The 17,252-nt window shown below is 40.1% G+C and overlaps 1 protein-coding gene and 1 pseudogene across 1 annotated transcript in view; one reads left to right on the top strand and one right to left on the bottom strand.

Moving 5' to 3' along the window:
- The window catches only part of LOC101570286 (transmembrane protein 45A), a 113,635-nt gene that overhangs the window by 85,888 nt on the left and 10,495 nt on the right, over positions 1-17,252 (bottom strand). The window lies entirely within an intron of this gene.
- Positions 5,081-5,403, top strand: LOC101572169 (annotated as a pseudogene).

Here is a 17,252-nt window from a genome sequence, read left to right as displayed (position 1 = left end):
GTTGCTTGGATCTGGCTGCTGTGCTCCACTTCTTTCTGCTGCAGGCGTTAGAGGTGAACCCTTTGTGTCTCTCTGGCAAGATGTTCTGCTCCTAAATCAGCTGGGTGTGTCTTGCCTCTAGCCTCTTTGCAGGGAGTTCTGCTGAAGGGTTCCGTGCTGGGCCTGCGTTCTGGGTCTGTTCAGGATCCTGCGGCCTGGGTCATCTCACTCACTCACTGGGCCTACGCTCTGGGTCTGTTCAGGATCCCACCAGGCCCTGGGTCATCTCACTCACTCACCAGGCCTGCGCTCTGGGTCTGTTCAGGATCCTGCGACCTGGGTCTTCTCACTCACTCGCCGGGCCTGCTCTCTGGGTCTATTCAGGATCTCGTGGCCCCAGGTCCTCTCACTCACTCACCGGGCCTGTGCTCTGGATCTGTTCAGGATCCCGCGGCCTGGGTTGTCTCACTCACTCGCCGGGCCTGCTCTCTGGGTCTGTTCAGGATCCCACAGCCTGGGTTGTCTCGAGAATTTTCAAAAGTAAATAAAAGTAGTTTAAATAGAAACAGAACCACCATATGATCTAGTTATCCCACTTCTGGACATATAACTAAAGGAAATGAAGTCAACACACAAAAAAGAAACCTATATACTCAAGTTTGTTACAACATTAGCCACCATAGCTAGTATGTGGACTCAATCTGAGTGCCCATCAAAAGGGGAATGAATTATGAAAACAATGTTTTATGGAACAGTGGTACTATTCAAGAATAAAGAGGGTTGAAATCATTACAGTTGCAAGGATGAATAGAAGTCGATATTACATTGAGCAAAATAATTCAAATGTAGAACAGCAGGTACAAATTTTTTCTCTCATAGATGGAAATAGAAAAAGAAGAAGGTGAAAAAAAGAAGGAGGAGGGAAGGATGAGTAGATAGAAGGAGAAAGAACAGGCAACCTGAAAGTATAAGAAGGAAAGGGACGTAGGAGGTCTGGAGGTAGAGGAAAAGGGGAGAGGATACGGAAGGCTGGATGGACATGACCATCATGCAATTATGTATGCATGGAAACTTTGTACAATTGTTATGTGTTGATACATATGAGGAAAGGAAATTAAAAAGGATTCATTTTGATACAGCAAATTAGATGGAATAGAGCAGACACAACAGCAGCTATGGTCTGAATGAATGGCCCAGTAGTATGGAGGCCTCTCAAATGGAAGTGCAGACCAAGGCTAGCCCATTTGTGCATTTCTGAGAGTGTAGACAGGCGATGGAATGCCAAGGCATTGCTCATTATAAATAAATAACGAAATACATAGAAAAGGTGTAGGTGTTCAAGAGACATAGCCCCCTACAAAACCACTAGATCAAGGGGATTGCAGAACATCTGCAAACAGCCCTCATAAAGGTGCAGGTGTATCGCTAGAGAACTATAACACAGCTTGAGTACCAGCTTAGTCACACACATCTTCTACAGAACTCCCAGGCAAACACAAACAACAGGGCTGGCCAGATATTTTAGCAGACTAAAGCACCTGCTTAGGAAGAGCACAGTGGCGGGGTGTGATACCGAGCATGCAGTGCTGGCCCCGCCCCTGGGCCACACTGAGAAAGTGACTGAGACTGGGCATTGTGTTGCATGCCTGTAATCCCAGCACTTGGGAAGCTGAAAACAGGAGAATCACTATGAGTCCAAACTATGTAGTGAGACCCTGTAGACCCTGTAGACCCTGCCCTAAAAAAAAAAAGAAAAGAAAGAAAGAAAGAGAAAAAAGAAAAAAGGTTGATATTTAAATGTAAACATCTTTCTTCATACTCCTAGATGGTTAGAAACATCCTTTTTTCCCATAACTTTATTGAGAAACAAATAGAAATGAGACAGTTTCAAATCAAATTGGTAGGACAGTTTCAATAATTAACACATTGCATACATTCTTCCTAGTGGTTAATTGCTGTACAAGATGTAGACATGATATCCTATTTACAAACACTATTAGAACAAATCCCTCTATTCATTAAGAAAATGTAACTGTATATCTATCCTAACCATTTTGAATACACAGATACAAAATGGACATGCATCTGTATCCCCTTTTTTGTTTAGTTCCATTATTTGAATATTATAGGTGTGTCAACTCAGCAAAATATTCTAAAAGAGTCCACTAGTCCATAAGTATTATTGGGTCTTCCGCTTGACTGGCAATGTCAAAAATTGTTGAGCTGAGTCCCCTACAGCTCAAATAACAGCATGGCTTTACTTCTTATACTTCGTTTTTATACTTTTCTGTTGGATGGTTAAGACCAAGATAAAGCAAGACCTATGCAACAAGAGTTGTAGCTTTTGGGTCTGATAAGGTCAGTGAAATCCCCTCAGGATTTATCCTGAGATCCTGTACCTCAGATTGTAGAAGCTTTGTCAGTCTCAGCCATGTGGATGAGTCATGGCCATTGCTTGACCAATGTGCTCTCTGTGAAAGCCTGAGAGAATGTTTTCTGTCCATGTGACTCTCCTTAGACAAACTCTACATCATTGATCATTTTCCTCTTTGGCCCCATAATCTCCTTGAGCAGAAAATTTGGGACACTGCCGAGTTACATGTCATTACAGTACAAGTTCTCATATGTCCTGAGTCTTAATTGACCTTGGAAGGCAAGGGCCAAAATGCTGGCTTTCCTTGCGGCCCTCCTTTTTCTCTAATTTTGTTCTGCAAACTTAGGTTGTTAACCATCCAGAAGAGAAGCTTATTGTTATTACCATACAACCTAGGTTGTCAAGCTTAACCTCACTATCTGTCTGAATATCAAACATCTTAGGCATAACATAGAACAGGTATTTTTCATCAAGTATTGATATTTTGAACTTTAAGTCCCTACAGAATATGATGAAAAAACATTAAAAAATTAAAATATATTTTGAAAATAGGCATAAAGAATTATACAGCATGTCATGACAAACAGCCTGTATTCAGAAGGCCAGAAGGAGAGGCACTCCAAGCATGAACCTACTATTACAAATTATCATTCTTTTAGCTGAGTAATACTCCATTGTATAAAAATACCACATCTTTTTCATCCATTCCTCAGGTGATGGGCCTCTTGGTTGTTTCTAAGATTTGGCTATCACAAATTGTGCTGCTATAAACATAGGCACACATATATCAGAAACATCCTTCACAGTCATAGTAAATGGGTCAACAGCTGTGCCTTGGTACAGAAGAAAGATAGAAGTTAAATGTACCAGACAGGCTTTTACCCAACAAACCAGCCACCAGGCCAGACCCACATCACAGCAGCTCTGGCTGTTGCTGTTCCATTCCTATATGCCAAGTAGGCAGGAAGACAACAATTCCAGCTGGCACAAGGCAACATGTGAACACCCTCAGGGTATGTACACAGGCTGATGCTGCCTTGGCACTGTCTGTGTGCTAGTCAAGAACATGCTACCTCTGAGATCCAAATAGGCCCTGCCAAGGTTAGTCAGACAGCAGAGAGAAAATTAAAGCCAATACTGACCACATTCTTTCTCAGAAGAGATGCAGATATGTCCTGGAACCCATCTGCCAGTGAGGAGCTCAGCAGATGACAGAAGGCAGTCAAATTCTACTAAATCTCAAATTAAAAGGGAGCCACAATCTCCGCAGACCTGCACTCACTCAAATTTACTTGGGCTTCAAAAGGATTTCTTTTTTAACATTTTGAAAATGACCTGCAAGAAGGTACTTCCCTTCATGAACTTAATGAAATTCTTATGCATCTGCACTGGGACAAAGTAGCATAGGTTACATTCTTGAGATTATTCCAATCCTCATACTGTAATTGCTTCCAGGTCCCGCCTGGTGGTGACCCCATTGCATCTTTGACTTATTAATATGTTCATGATGCCCACTTCCTGACAAAGACAACAGTACTGAAAAGCTTTTATTGGTGATGACTTACTCTGCCCCCACTATTTGGGATAGCAAATGGTGATGACAGAGGCTGCTGGCCTGAAGGGATGAGGTGAGGTTAGCAGGCTGCCCTACTTTCACTTTTGTAAGAAACAAGGAAAAGACTAAAAGCAGAGGTCAAGCCTCAGAAAGAATCACATAAAGCCACAGTCTTTGTCAGAGGATGTATAATGGGGCTAGAATGGCTATGTAAAAAGAGACTGCAGGTTGATGCCCAATGCACGACACACAGATAATAGAGCAGAAGGCACTGCTTTCCAGACCCCCAATAATTAATCCTTTACCTGTTATCTATTACCATCAAAAGGGAGCCCTAAAGGAAAACCTAAAATTATACTCTGTGTTCCTGTTATTGTTTTCTTAAGCCAAACTGATGTGACTTCTGTCAATAAACCAGAGGCAGCAAGAGGAAGCAACAGGCATGCTACTTGCTAAGAGTAAGAGGAAACTGTCTGCAGATGTGTCCAGACCACTGCAGGGAAGTGTTCCTGTTGTCCCAACAAATCCCCAGCTGAATCACCTACTGGGCTCAGCCCAGGAAGGAGTCTTCAAAATACTTACAAAATATACAAAATACCAGAATCATTTTTTAAAGGTACAGTAGATCAGCCTCTGTGCTTCTCAAGGTCATCATAGCGCTGAAGAAGGGCTACATAGGCAATGTCCTTTGTCCTTTCTGCTTCATTATACAGACTCTATTGTTTACCTCCTCTAATTTGTTTTCATTTCAAGACTTTTATTGTCCCTGCTCTAGGCCTGTTACAAGATAGGTACTAAAATGTACCTACTCACTTACTCTTGGGCATCACCAGAAGGAGATGAGAGTAAGCCCCAAGCTGTCCCTCACCCCAGGATATACCAGGGGCAACCTCCTAGCAGGTTCTATGTCTCCCATTATAAGGAGAAGTGCACAACTGTGCCTGGGAACACCTCCCTCAGGACCAGGTCTGTGGTCACATTTCTGTCACCAGACACAGGAGGTAGTAGTGACAGACCCTAGACTTAACACAGGCTAAAGACAAGCTCATCTGCCAGAGTGCCCAATCTGGCTTGTAAACCATTACAAAAGAACTTAAAATTGCTTACAAGATAAACACAGTTGGCAAGATAAAGACAAAATATGTAAGACAAGTGGAGCATGTGGGAGGAACATGGCCCACCAGCTCACGCAGCTCCAAGATGCCATGTACTAGCTTGCAAATCAGTTCTGTAATGCCATCAGAGTGCTACAGCAATGTGGGCCTCCTACCTCGTTCAGCAATATTCAGACAGTAATCCACAAAGACCAACCTGCTAACCCTGCAGACCAGTATGCCCAGCTTTTTGCAGCACTGACTGCACGAACAGCAAAAGTCATTGATGTTTTGATAGATTCCTTACCCAGCGAAGAATCTACAGTGGCTTCACAGGCCGTCAGCTTATATAAGCTAGAAGAAGAAACCACGAAGCGGCCACATGCCTGGAGTATGTGGTTTACCGAAGTGACCTGCTTCTTGAGAAGATACAGAGCGCGCTCTCAGACATCACGAAGTCGCAGCGGAAGACCTGGAGTGGCTCCCACATCCAGGCCCTCCCGACTCCTAATGCCCAGAAACCTCGTGCTGGAGCGCGGACTGTTTTAGTGCATTATGAATTCTGCATCATCAGATTTAGATACAAGCCTTACCAACACTTAGGGAAACATACACTATAATACTTGTTACCTTTTTAGCTATTTTAATAAACTATTTTCACTCTATAAATAAGCTTACAAAATTGTGATCGAACCAGCTTTGAACATCACTATGCTATCAGTTTTTAATCTGAATGAAATTATTAAAACAGATACTGCATTAATGTTCATTATATCGTTAAACACACACACACACACACACACACACACACACACACAACTGGGACATTGAGAGGCTCATATCTCTGGGTTTGGAGAAAGGAGGATATTTGCAGCCATTTAATGCTTCTGTCTTTACCTTGCTCCACTTAACAGAAGTTCTCTATTCACCTGACCAGAGATCTTGGCTTTCTCAGTGGTGTCAACAAAGTCCCTCTCACTGTTAAGTTCACAGGTCAATTCTGTTCTCTTACCACCTGACCCACTAGCAAATTTCACAGCTAATCACAGCCTCCTCTGAAAAAGTTTTCCCTTATTTTTTCACTTTACTGGCTCCTCTTTCTCTGAGGTCTCTCTTAAAATTAAGATACTCAGGTCAATCTTTAAATCTCTTTTTTTTTCCGTTGACTCTTCATAGCTTGAAATATCATGGCATTTTTCTCACTACTCCCAAATGTTTATCGTTAGTCCAGACTTTTCCACTGAACTGTGGCACATGGCAGAGAGCAACCTTTCATGAGAGCAGCAAAGAGCAGAGAGCAAAAAGGAGTAACAGCAACAACAACAATGGAGAGCAAGTCTGTCTCCCTTAAATTTCATTCAAGCTATCCACCCCAGGATGGAAGTAGTCCTCCCACCCATAACCCCAGTGGATCATGAGTTAATCACGAACTCTAGAGGTCTGCCCCATGACTGCATGAGGCTCTGGGGGGACCACACGACACACACCATTAGCATATGCCAAGAGAAAGTAGCAATAAGACAATCTTTTCCCACACTTTTACCTTTGCTCAAGTCTCCCACAAGCCCTGAGTGAAGGAGTATTGCTGAGGAACTAAGAAGCCTAGAAGCTGCTGCTTACTGCTCAAAAAAATTCGGTCACCAGCATCAGCCTTGCAACAGCCCAGAAAAAATCTCTTTTCTTCTTCCTACTCACACATTTTTCACTAGGCATTGTACACAGTGCCAGTGGCCTCCACCTCCACCCAAACTGAAGTGTCTGGGCCCATAGCATCCTAGAATTAATGCAGATAGACATCAAATTCTGACTGTAACCCCATTTTTCAGACTTCCAGCTTATCAGAAGATATGGGCTTCTCCAGCCAGGGAAGCACTACTGAGGCACTGTTAGCAAAGCAGATGGGTAACTATACTCATTTCCACTCTCAGCAAGTTTATCTCCTGACTAAATATTTCTGTGAAATTATTCATCTAGCCAACTTAGGTGTCCACTGTGTGTGCATGGTAGTACATGGCTCCCAGAAACAGGATCCTCTCAACTTTGTTTCTCTCACCGGGTCAACCAACCAAACCTCACAACTCACATTCATCCTCAACCACACAATTTAGGTAGATAAATTCTCTAGACTACATCTGAACTGCACATATGAAGAATAGGAAAACATGGAAATGAATATCTATAGAATTATTGCTGGTTCCAGTATCTGAACCTAATAGCCAGTAAATGATTTTGTGTTTCTCATTTAACAAATAAGACTTACGGGAGTATGAGGTGTACCCAGTAAATGTAAGGGCATGCTGTCTTTTACCAAAAAACAAATATTGTTTAGAAAATGAGTTCTCTTCAAAGGAAAGAATTAACATAAGTTGCCATGACTTGAGTCACTCTTTTAACTACTATTGATAAATAAGAACTGTTTTTCTAATCATCAGCAACATGATGCTTTCTATAACAGTAAGACATTCAACAAACCTGCTCATAATTTCCTAGTTGGATTTAGAACACCTCAAAAATACTCACTCATCATTATTCTTGTTTTTGTTATTTGGGGTGTTTGTTTATTTATGCAGTACTGGGGATTGAATCCAGGAGATTCACACTGAAGTATATCTCCAGCTCTATATGATCTCAGTAGGTGGCTCAGTTACCCAGGCTGGGCTTGAACTTGTGATTTTCCTGCCTTAGTCTCCCAGAATGCTGGAATTATAGGCATGCTTGTCCTTGTTTTTTATTAACCATGGACTCGAAATTATCCTCCATAAAAACCGCTCCACATTCACTGTATTAAAGAACATCAGATTATATCCCTTGGATCATTGAGGATAAATATAAAAGACTGGGCTTTAATTTGAAGACAGTGGAGGACAGGTAATTTGTAAATGTGATCTGTTAACTAAAAGGTGAAAAAGAAAGTAATGATGGCCCAAATAATTCAGGGAAGATAAGACCCTTAGCAATAACATACTTCAAGTCTATGTTTTGTTCTGAAAATTTGTTTTTTCAGGTCTTACTAGGTTCCTTACTAATGATATTCAATCTCCAAACCTGCGGATATGCCTCATGATTCAGCACCATGAGTGACTGATAAAGCACAGAAAGAAAAATTCAAAAGTTTATCTAGGCCCAGTGGGAAAGTCAGTTCTGTTCCCCATAAAATATAAGGTCATTCTCTCTGGGATCAGAAGTAGGTTCTCCCATCTGTTCTTTTACCACAGACTCATTTCCACCTTAAAATCAAACTATTCTTTCAATCATCTCTTTCTATTCTTAACTTTAAAAAATTACTTTTTCTAACAACAAAAACCTAGATTCTCTAAATTTTAGGAAAACTGAAGAAGTATCACTAAATGGTTCATAAACTCTATTTCCAAATGAAGTATAACAGCTACAGAAGTGAGGAGGCAGGGAGGAACAATCCATTAGAGGCTCTTTAGAATCTTATGTCAATAATGAGCTTGAGAAAGTTGCAGACAGATGAGTAACCCCAGGCTTGTAGGGAAATCAGTGTGAGAATACAGGAAGGAGACCAACACTGGGGATACAGAAATGAGAGTAACACTGAAACAAAGTAAAATGCTCTTGACATAGTCTTTCATGGTGTCACACTGTCAGGCAGTCTCTTCCTGTGAGAACCAGTGAAAACATACCCACTTAATCAGGAGCCGTTTCACCTACTCAGCTCTCCACCCACACTTACTAATTAGCAACACAAAACATAAATAAATGAATATGAAGCCAAGTGGAAAGCTAGCAATACCTGTCACAGGTAACATAACCAGGTTATACCAAGTCTCAGTGCATTTCTCTCCAGAAAGCATAATCTTGTCCTTGGCTGAGTCTCACTCATCTGCTTTTGGACTTATGTAAGTCCATACAAAAGATGGTATGTATTTCAGCAGCCAAGTATGGAAGGCAGACTTTGGTTCATCAGACAGAGCAAAGTATTCCCACCTGTACTTCTTCATCTCTGTTGTATCTATGTCTTTCTCACTAAAATGTACAGAATAGAACTCCTTTCAATCCTTGGTGACTTGAAAGAAAATAGGGATAAACACACTCTGTACCCTACTGCAGTCCTTGCTGTCACTACTAAATGATTCCAGCAAATCCTTCTTACCATGAAGACCATCACGATGGCCATAACAATACTAAGTAGCATACACCGTATGTCCCAGTTCTAATTAACCAACCCATCCTGGTCAACATTGGGAATGGAAATGGAGCTACCCTGAGACCACTGATACAAAACCTCCAATCTAGATTGCAAATTATTTTAAGACCCCTTCTGTAGTGGTTGATACATTGTGGCAACTTGGCCGGATGACTCCCCCATGCACTTCCGACTGGTGGGGGTCCCGCCCTGGGACACAATTGTTTCTGCCCCCAGAGTGACTCAGCACAAAGAGACCATATAAAGGGGCTGAGGAAGTAGTCGTTCTTCACTTCGTCGGAGCTTCAGTCTTCGCATTCGGCTTGGACGTCATCGCCTGGCTTGCAGCACAGACTCTTCCACCTCTGGCTTGGATCCTCCACCTTCTGTCACAGACTCTTCAGTCTTCCCTCGCAGACCCATCAGCTGACAAATAGAGACTTGCATGGAGCACAGCAATGAGCTTCAGACCTTGGGACTGAACTCCTCAGTTTGGAGTGTGCAGACCCCCTCTGCACACTCCTCCATCTGACTCTGCGGCTGTCGTAAGCCAACCTTGTAATTAATTATACATTGTAAATCTTGTGTTAATATCTGTTCCTTATATTATATCTGTTCCTCTAAGTAAAACACTGACCAATACACCTTCCTTTAATTGATAAACTGAATTCCAGTTTCCCGCAGACTGGTTGTTCATTCCTAATCTCATCTCTTAAAGAGTATAAAATTTCAATTAAATAATGTAGTGTTATCTTGTCATCACCTTCAAATAGAAGGCTGCCTATAAATTGTTCAGGTGAAACATTTTAAGAAATTGATTGATTTTCAGCAGCCAATAAACTGGTATATTATATAAAGAAAATCCACAGGCTGCAGAGATAGCTCAGTGGTCTAAATGCCAGCCTGGCAAATGCAAGGACCTGGAACCACATGCCATGCCAGCCCCAGAACCTCAGGTGTGCCATGCCAACCACCAAAACCAGACATGGTGGCACATACGTGTAATCCCAGTGCTGGGGAGGCTGAAACAAATGATCACTATGAGTCCAAGCTATGTAGTGAGACCCTTCATCAAGTGAATAAATAAACAGAAGATTTTTTAAAAATTATTTTTAAAAAGTCACATATCTGCAGAGTGCAGAAGAATGTCAAGGGCACTTGGAACCTGCCACCTTGAAGAAAATATGTTTGCTCTGGCAGCAAAGTGTCTAAGTAAACAACAGTGAGTTCAGGGGTGATTCCCACATTTCTCTCTGACCCAACCTCCAATGTCTGGTACTAAACAGGCCCTGATTCTTTGGCCTCAGTCACAGTCCTAACAGGACCTCACTGGTCCTTATTTCTTTCAAAGGCTTTTGGATCTGGGTCTTGGCTTCGTCAGTCCCTTTCAACATGTCAGAGGCCTTACCTCCCTGGTTTGTTCCTTCACTGCCAAGTTAAATACTTGATTTTGGGTCACCCATTATCCTCAGAAAATTAATCATACTTCACTCACCTACTTTCATTAGGATACACAATAAACTTGGCCACTATCTTAGCTGATTTCACCTTGGTATAATCTAATGGGGAAGTATGAAACACAGGAAAGAACATTTTAAAAAATAATAGATATAAAATAGGAATTGTTATCTTAGCAGCCAATTATAAGCAGAGGTCACAATTTGTCAGCACAAAATGTTACACTGAAGGCACCAACCACTGAACTTTTCAGAACTTTTCATACTATAAAAATGTGCAGGAAAAACACATCTCTATGGTATCAGGTTTTTGTTTAAATTTCTAATTTAAAAAAAACTGCCTCAAGGTACCAAATATTGCCAATTTTTCTTTGCTGGGCACTGGAAATTTTTCATGCCTAAAAATATTTATAAGCTATTTTCTGGAATGAGGTTAAGTGAGCTAGAAACAGTTCAATCTTTTAAAGAGCTGCATTTGTTTGTTAGGCACATTTGAAGTAGCTTTAGTCTAGTGCTAATTATTCTCCACCACTGAGGCAAAAATCTTCCTGATTATTCTACCATATTCTCTATGAATTATGAGTTTTCCAGTCTGGTTGGGAGGAATAAGAAATAATCTCAGCCCTCTGTGAGAACCAGGCTCTGTTCTGTTCTCCCCTGTCTTGGTCCATTGTGTGTTACTGTAATTGAGTACTTGAGACTAGGTAATTTACAATGGAATAAATCCATTTCTCACATTTGTGGAGGCTGGACACTTCAAGAGCTTAGCACTGGCATCTGAACAAGAAGATGACGGACTTCTTGACGCACTATAATGTGGGTGTGGCAGACAGAATCATAGGGAGAGACCGAGTGAGCAAGCTAGCCCAGGTGTCTCTTCCTCTTCTCACAGTTCCTCTAATGCCATCATGAAGGTCCCACCCACATGACTTTATCTAAGCCTAATTATTTCCCAAAATGGAAAGCAAAACAAAGGGTCCACACATAAAAGTGACATTTGGAGCTCCCATTGTTGTTGTTTAAAATGTAAAGGCAGTAAGTTAAAGTGTAAATATAATTAGATATGAGGCATGTTTTTGTAATTACATGAGAGTAGTTACTACAGTTTGAGGATTACTTGTCTTAGATGCTTGGGATCAAAAATATTTCAGATATCTGAATTTTTCAAATTTGGGATATTCATAGAAGTATCACAAGCTAAAAAAATTCCTAACCTGAAAAATCAAATCCAAAGGCTCCAAAATCTGAAGCTTTTTGAACATTGTTCCAACACTTAAAAAATTTCGTATTAGTGATGCTCAACCTGTAATTTCAATATTTTGAGACTTTAGTCCATAATTTTAAGCTTAGAGGAATCTTTGAGGAACTAATGTAGCTATTTTAATTAAACATTTGTCTGAAGCTCCTTATATGTCACACATTTCTTTTTATTCCCCTGAATTTAGCACAAGTTAAATGTAACCCATTATACCGAAATACTAACGATAGACCAGAGACAGATACAGTCTCTGTACACAAGGTTAATTGGGTGACTCATTGTTTATTCAAATCAGAAATGCATTAATGATACTTTCAGGTCGTTAGTAAGAATGTGGATGCCTCCTAACCATCTAAACTACTCTTTAGGGAATACAGCACTGGGCGAAACTTGGCTCTGAAAACACTGAAGTTAATAGTAGCCTTACAAAATTAAGACTTAGGTCCAGGGAGATAGCTGAGCACCATAAGTACCTGCCTGGCAAGCACAAAGTCCCAAGATCAATTCCCAGTACCACAAAAAAAAAAAAGAAAAATAAAGACTTAAACAAGTGAGTTTTCCCTGGGATGAGGCAGCAGCAAGTGAGTTTTCCCTGGGATGAGGCAGCAGGATGAAAAAGTAGCTCCTCTAAACCACTCCACATAGGGGTTCCCATTCAATTTATTTGCTTTTTAATTATGATCTGGCTTTAAGAATGAATGGTAAAGACATACCAAAAGATGATGATTCTTGGCTAAAAATCTCCTTCTAGGGCCGGGAAGATAGCTCAGTGGAATAAGCACTTGCTTGGCAAGTGCAAAGGCCTGAGGTCAATCCCTGGTTCCGGAAAAAAAAATCTCCCTCTAAACTTAAGGTTCCCACCTCAGTCTACACATCAGACCTCAAAGGATCTTTTCACTGATGCTATAGCCCAACTCCCTACCTTCTCAGAAAGAATCTCTGGGGGTGGGGCAACAGTGCAAGTCTATGGAATTCTTCAAGTCAACATGCTGTCTTTTAGAGACAGCAACAATATTAACTAAAATGAGTACTAAAATCAGATCATGTATATCTTTCACATACTAACCAAGTAGCACAATTTACCTTTCTGAACATCAATTTCACTAGGTATCTAATATTACTTGTCTAAACAGTTTTACTTTATTAAAGGAAATTAAGTAAAATGGTGATATATTAGGGCTTATGAAATTTCAGTTGCAATGGGGAAAGCTAGAAATGATACCCACTACCTTGCCATGGAAAGGGCCACCTGATTCTTCCCAGTCCTTTGTTTTTCATCTTTCTTGAATGGAATCCCTACACAGGACAGCAAAGAATAAAGGAAATGTTTGCCTTTTAGGCTTCTTTTACTTCAGGATTATTGATGACATCAGGAACACACCCCGGTCAGAAATCAATCATGGTGGGTGAGGGGGTGAAAAGGCTTATTATTTCCTAAGATTTCACTGAGACAGCCTAATTCAGAGTCCTTGGCAGGAGCATGGAAAGCCAGAGGTGACTGAAAATAGTCTCATGAGTCACAAACAGAAACCAACAGTGTGAGAGAGGGAACAGTGAAAACAAGCCTGGATTGACAAATTTACCCTAATCCCACTGTTACTTTAAGTAACTGAGACTTCTAAAAGAAGAAATAGAAAAATATTCCATTAAGCACCACTGGCTAGTTTCTATGACAAAATACACTCCAATAGATCTGTATGTCTCCACTGACAGATCAAGATGTATGTGTTATATGCTGTTGATGTTTTCTTTATAAAACACAGGTACAAACTCCTGCCTGACAAGCACAAGATCCTGAGTTGAATTCCCGGTAGCGCTCCCTGAAAAAAAAGTCCTGCAGATGGCTACAGATGTTGCCTAACATTCATGAGCCTTAGGTTTGAACCCCAGAACAAAAAACAAAACAAAAATTTGAAAGGAAAAGCAAAAGCAGATCAGGATACAGTGAAGTACAACTTTATATTTTTAAATTAAGCTTGTGTTTTTATATCTAGACCTGAAAATGACTCTTAAAGAAATTTTGCAATGATATAGGTCAAACCAACAAAGGTTATATACTAGTCAGCTTTTTGTTATTGCAACAAATTCCTAAGATATATTAACTTTAAAAGAGGAAAAGTTTATTTTCGCTCCTAGTTGTGAATGTTTTAGTCCATGACTGATTGATTTATGTTTCAGATCTGCAGTGGCACAGTATATGATGATAGGGGGAGGTGGAGATCCACTCACCTCGTGACTAGGTATAAAAAAGAGAAAGACGAGAAGACAGACTTCTAATATCCCCTTCAAAGTCACACACTGCAGTGACCTGAAAGCCCCCACTAAGCTACCTGTTAAGGTTTCTACCACCTCCCAGCAAGGCCAAACTGGAGATAAAGCCTTTAACAAATATGTCTTTAAGGACATTCCATGCCCAGGCAATGGCAGGTAAAGTTAGAGGATGGGAATAAAATTGTTAAATGGGGGTGGGGGTGGCTACTTATTTTAACTCTGTACATTCTATTTCAAATTTTTCAATGTATGTATGTTATTGTTTAAATCCTAAATGCTACAAAAAGGGAAAGTTTTTTGTTTTTTTTTTAAACGATAACTATCAGGAGTCTATGACTTTTCACCATAGGAAAGCTATCTCTTCATCAGAAACATTTAATGCTGCGAACTGTAGAAATATTGAATTATTCTATAAAAAAGGCATAATGAGAATAATATTATGCCTCATAATTTTAGGCATAATGAGAATAATCAAGAATGAAGCAATGACTTTAGTACTATGACTACATTACCCTTGACATCGGTACAGAAAGAGGCACCTTAATGGCTGATAAAATTATTAATGAATTAATCAAATATGCAGATATAAAAAGTTGGACACTTAATGTATATCATATACAAAACTGGTGGGCCAAAAAAAGTAACATATATGCTAAAACCATAAAATTCTTAAAAGGAAACATATGTGAAAAGTTTCACGACATTGATACACTGGATACAGCAACCAAAAGCAGAATAGTAGTTAGCACAGGTCAGAGTTTGCAAACCTGTGTACTACAGCTAGGAACAACCTTCCATCAATCTTTGAGGGTCCTGGTTCTATCCTGGGAACTGCTTCTCTAATTCCCATATAAAAGCCACAGCCAAAATAGTAGCCCATAAATCAGTTCTTGAGGAAATTTCCATCTCACGCACAGGTGCAGAAATGCCTCACAGTGTGTGAAAGTACTTTTGACCATGAACAAAATCATTACTCACCCATATGGATTACATCTTATGGATACAATTATAACACAGGGAATTATGGGTAAGGACCTGCACAGTTAACTCAGAGGGCAAGACTCAATCTGTGCTACCAAGCACACCAGGACAGCCCTCTAGGAGGGACATAGACTGTTGAGCAGAAATGCAAGACACCTCAAACCATACCCTTGGTGCTCATGAAAATTTCCTTTCCAGTGAAATCCTGCTGTTCTGCGAGCATAATATTACCTCCATAAAATTTACTTACTTGTTCTTTTGTATCTTTGCAACTCATCTGATTCTTTGTTCATGCCACACAAGAAACTGAACTCTAGCGATTCATTAGCACCCGTGTAACCTCCACCATGGTAAAGCATAAGCAAAAAAGAAAAATCTGATAAACTAAACAAAATCAACATTTAAAACTTTTATGCACCAAAATATACTAACAGATAAAATGCAATCCAAAGAATAAAAAAGTAGACTTACAATCACATACTTGATAAAGAGTTAATCACCAGGGTATATATAGTGAACACAATAAAATATTATAGGAAAAAAACTAATTTTATGATAAGCAAAAATTTGAACACACAGATATTTGTCCACAAAACATATACAGCCAGAGATATAGCTCAGTAGCACAGTGCCTGCCTCACAAACACATGAAGTCATGAGTTTGATTCCTCGTGCCAAAAAAAAGATAGCAAAGCATATACAAATATTCAATAAGCACATGAAAAGGTGTTCAGTATCACTAATCATTAGGGAAATACAAATCAAAATGGTCAAGAATAAAGAAATAATTCAAAAATATGTTATTCATTCATATAGATTGGAGGAGCTATTATTTTAAAACTAGATACCATGACTTCTGAGAAGATGGTGGAGCAATAAGCAGCCTAAAATAAACCTCTCTGAAATTCAGCACTCAGATATTGGGGTATAACAACGTGGGGAAGAAGGAAGATGGTAGATACTTGGGACCCAGGAAAGATCTGCAAGAAGTGGAGGCCATAGAAGAAGTAAAGAGACAAATTTAAACACAGAAAAAGGACATGGCAAGCTGCACCTTTCTCCCTTACTCCTGGTTCATGGGATGAAAGAGGAGGCTTGACCATAGAAATACAATGAAGGAGAGCAGAGTTGGAGGCCTCCTGGAGAAACACACCAGTGGAACAGAGCAGGGGATCCTAGGAACCACCACAGCTGGTGGGTGACTCCAGCCCAAGCATCCCCTGGAGAGAGTGATTGGCCAGATGATATTTTAAGGAGGGGACAACTGAAACCAAGGCTCAGGGCAGCTGTGGTTTGGCTCCCTCTCAGGGTTCTCAGTGACAGAGTGAAGCACATCTCTGGGAGACATGCAGGGTCAGAGAATGAGGTCAGGCTGGCAAGAGACACCTAGAATGTTGTAGGCTAAACAGTTCAGGCCCCAATCTCTACAAGCAGAGGACAAGATCAGTCCGAACTTCTGTTGAATTGAAAGCATCAGAATTGGAACCTTGCCCTACTCCTACTGTAGGATTGTAGGGATTCTCCAGTACCCCAACATAATCCTACTGCAGATATTCTGGGATGATCCAGAACAAATAGGGTTCTATCTGCCTCCTTTGTCTACCAAAGACAGAGGAGATATACCCTGATTTGGACATTACCACAAAACTGCATATCCTAGAAAATAGCTTCAGGCTTGTAATTACAGGGAGATCTCTTTTTCCCTTTCTTTTTTTTTCCTTGACTTTTGTTTCAGTCTTTTTCATGAATGTACACATTGCTTTAAGAGTTTTTCTGTTTTGTTTTGCTTAGTATTTTCATGCTTTCCTTCTTTCTTCCCCTCCTATCTTCTTAGCTGGTTTCCCAGTACTTGGGTTATCTTCCACTGTTCTTCACCCTCAAATCTAATCTCTTTCTCTTCTTTTATTTCTCTATTTTTTCCTCTTATCCCTTTCAAATTTTCTCCTCCAAAGATAAAAATCACTCTATTGAGGGAATATTTACAGTATCCAACTTTCTGGTTTGGTTTAGATTTTGTTATATAAGTCTTGTTCATATAAGTTAAAGGTGGCAGTAATTGTTTATGACTTTCAGATAATCTTGGTTTTTGCACACAAGGCAAAAAAAAAAAAAAAAAAAAAAAAAAAAAAAAAA

This window comes from Octodon degus, unplaced genomic scaffold, assembly GCF_000260255.1.
Source record: "Octodon degus isolate 3935 unplaced genomic scaffold, OctDeg1.0 scaffold00081, whole genome shotgun sequence".
Classification (NCBI taxonomy): domain Eukaryota; kingdom Metazoa; phylum Chordata; class Mammalia; order Rodentia; family Octodontidae; genus Octodon; species Octodon degus.
This window is presented reverse-complemented; position numbering and strand designations above follow the sequence as displayed.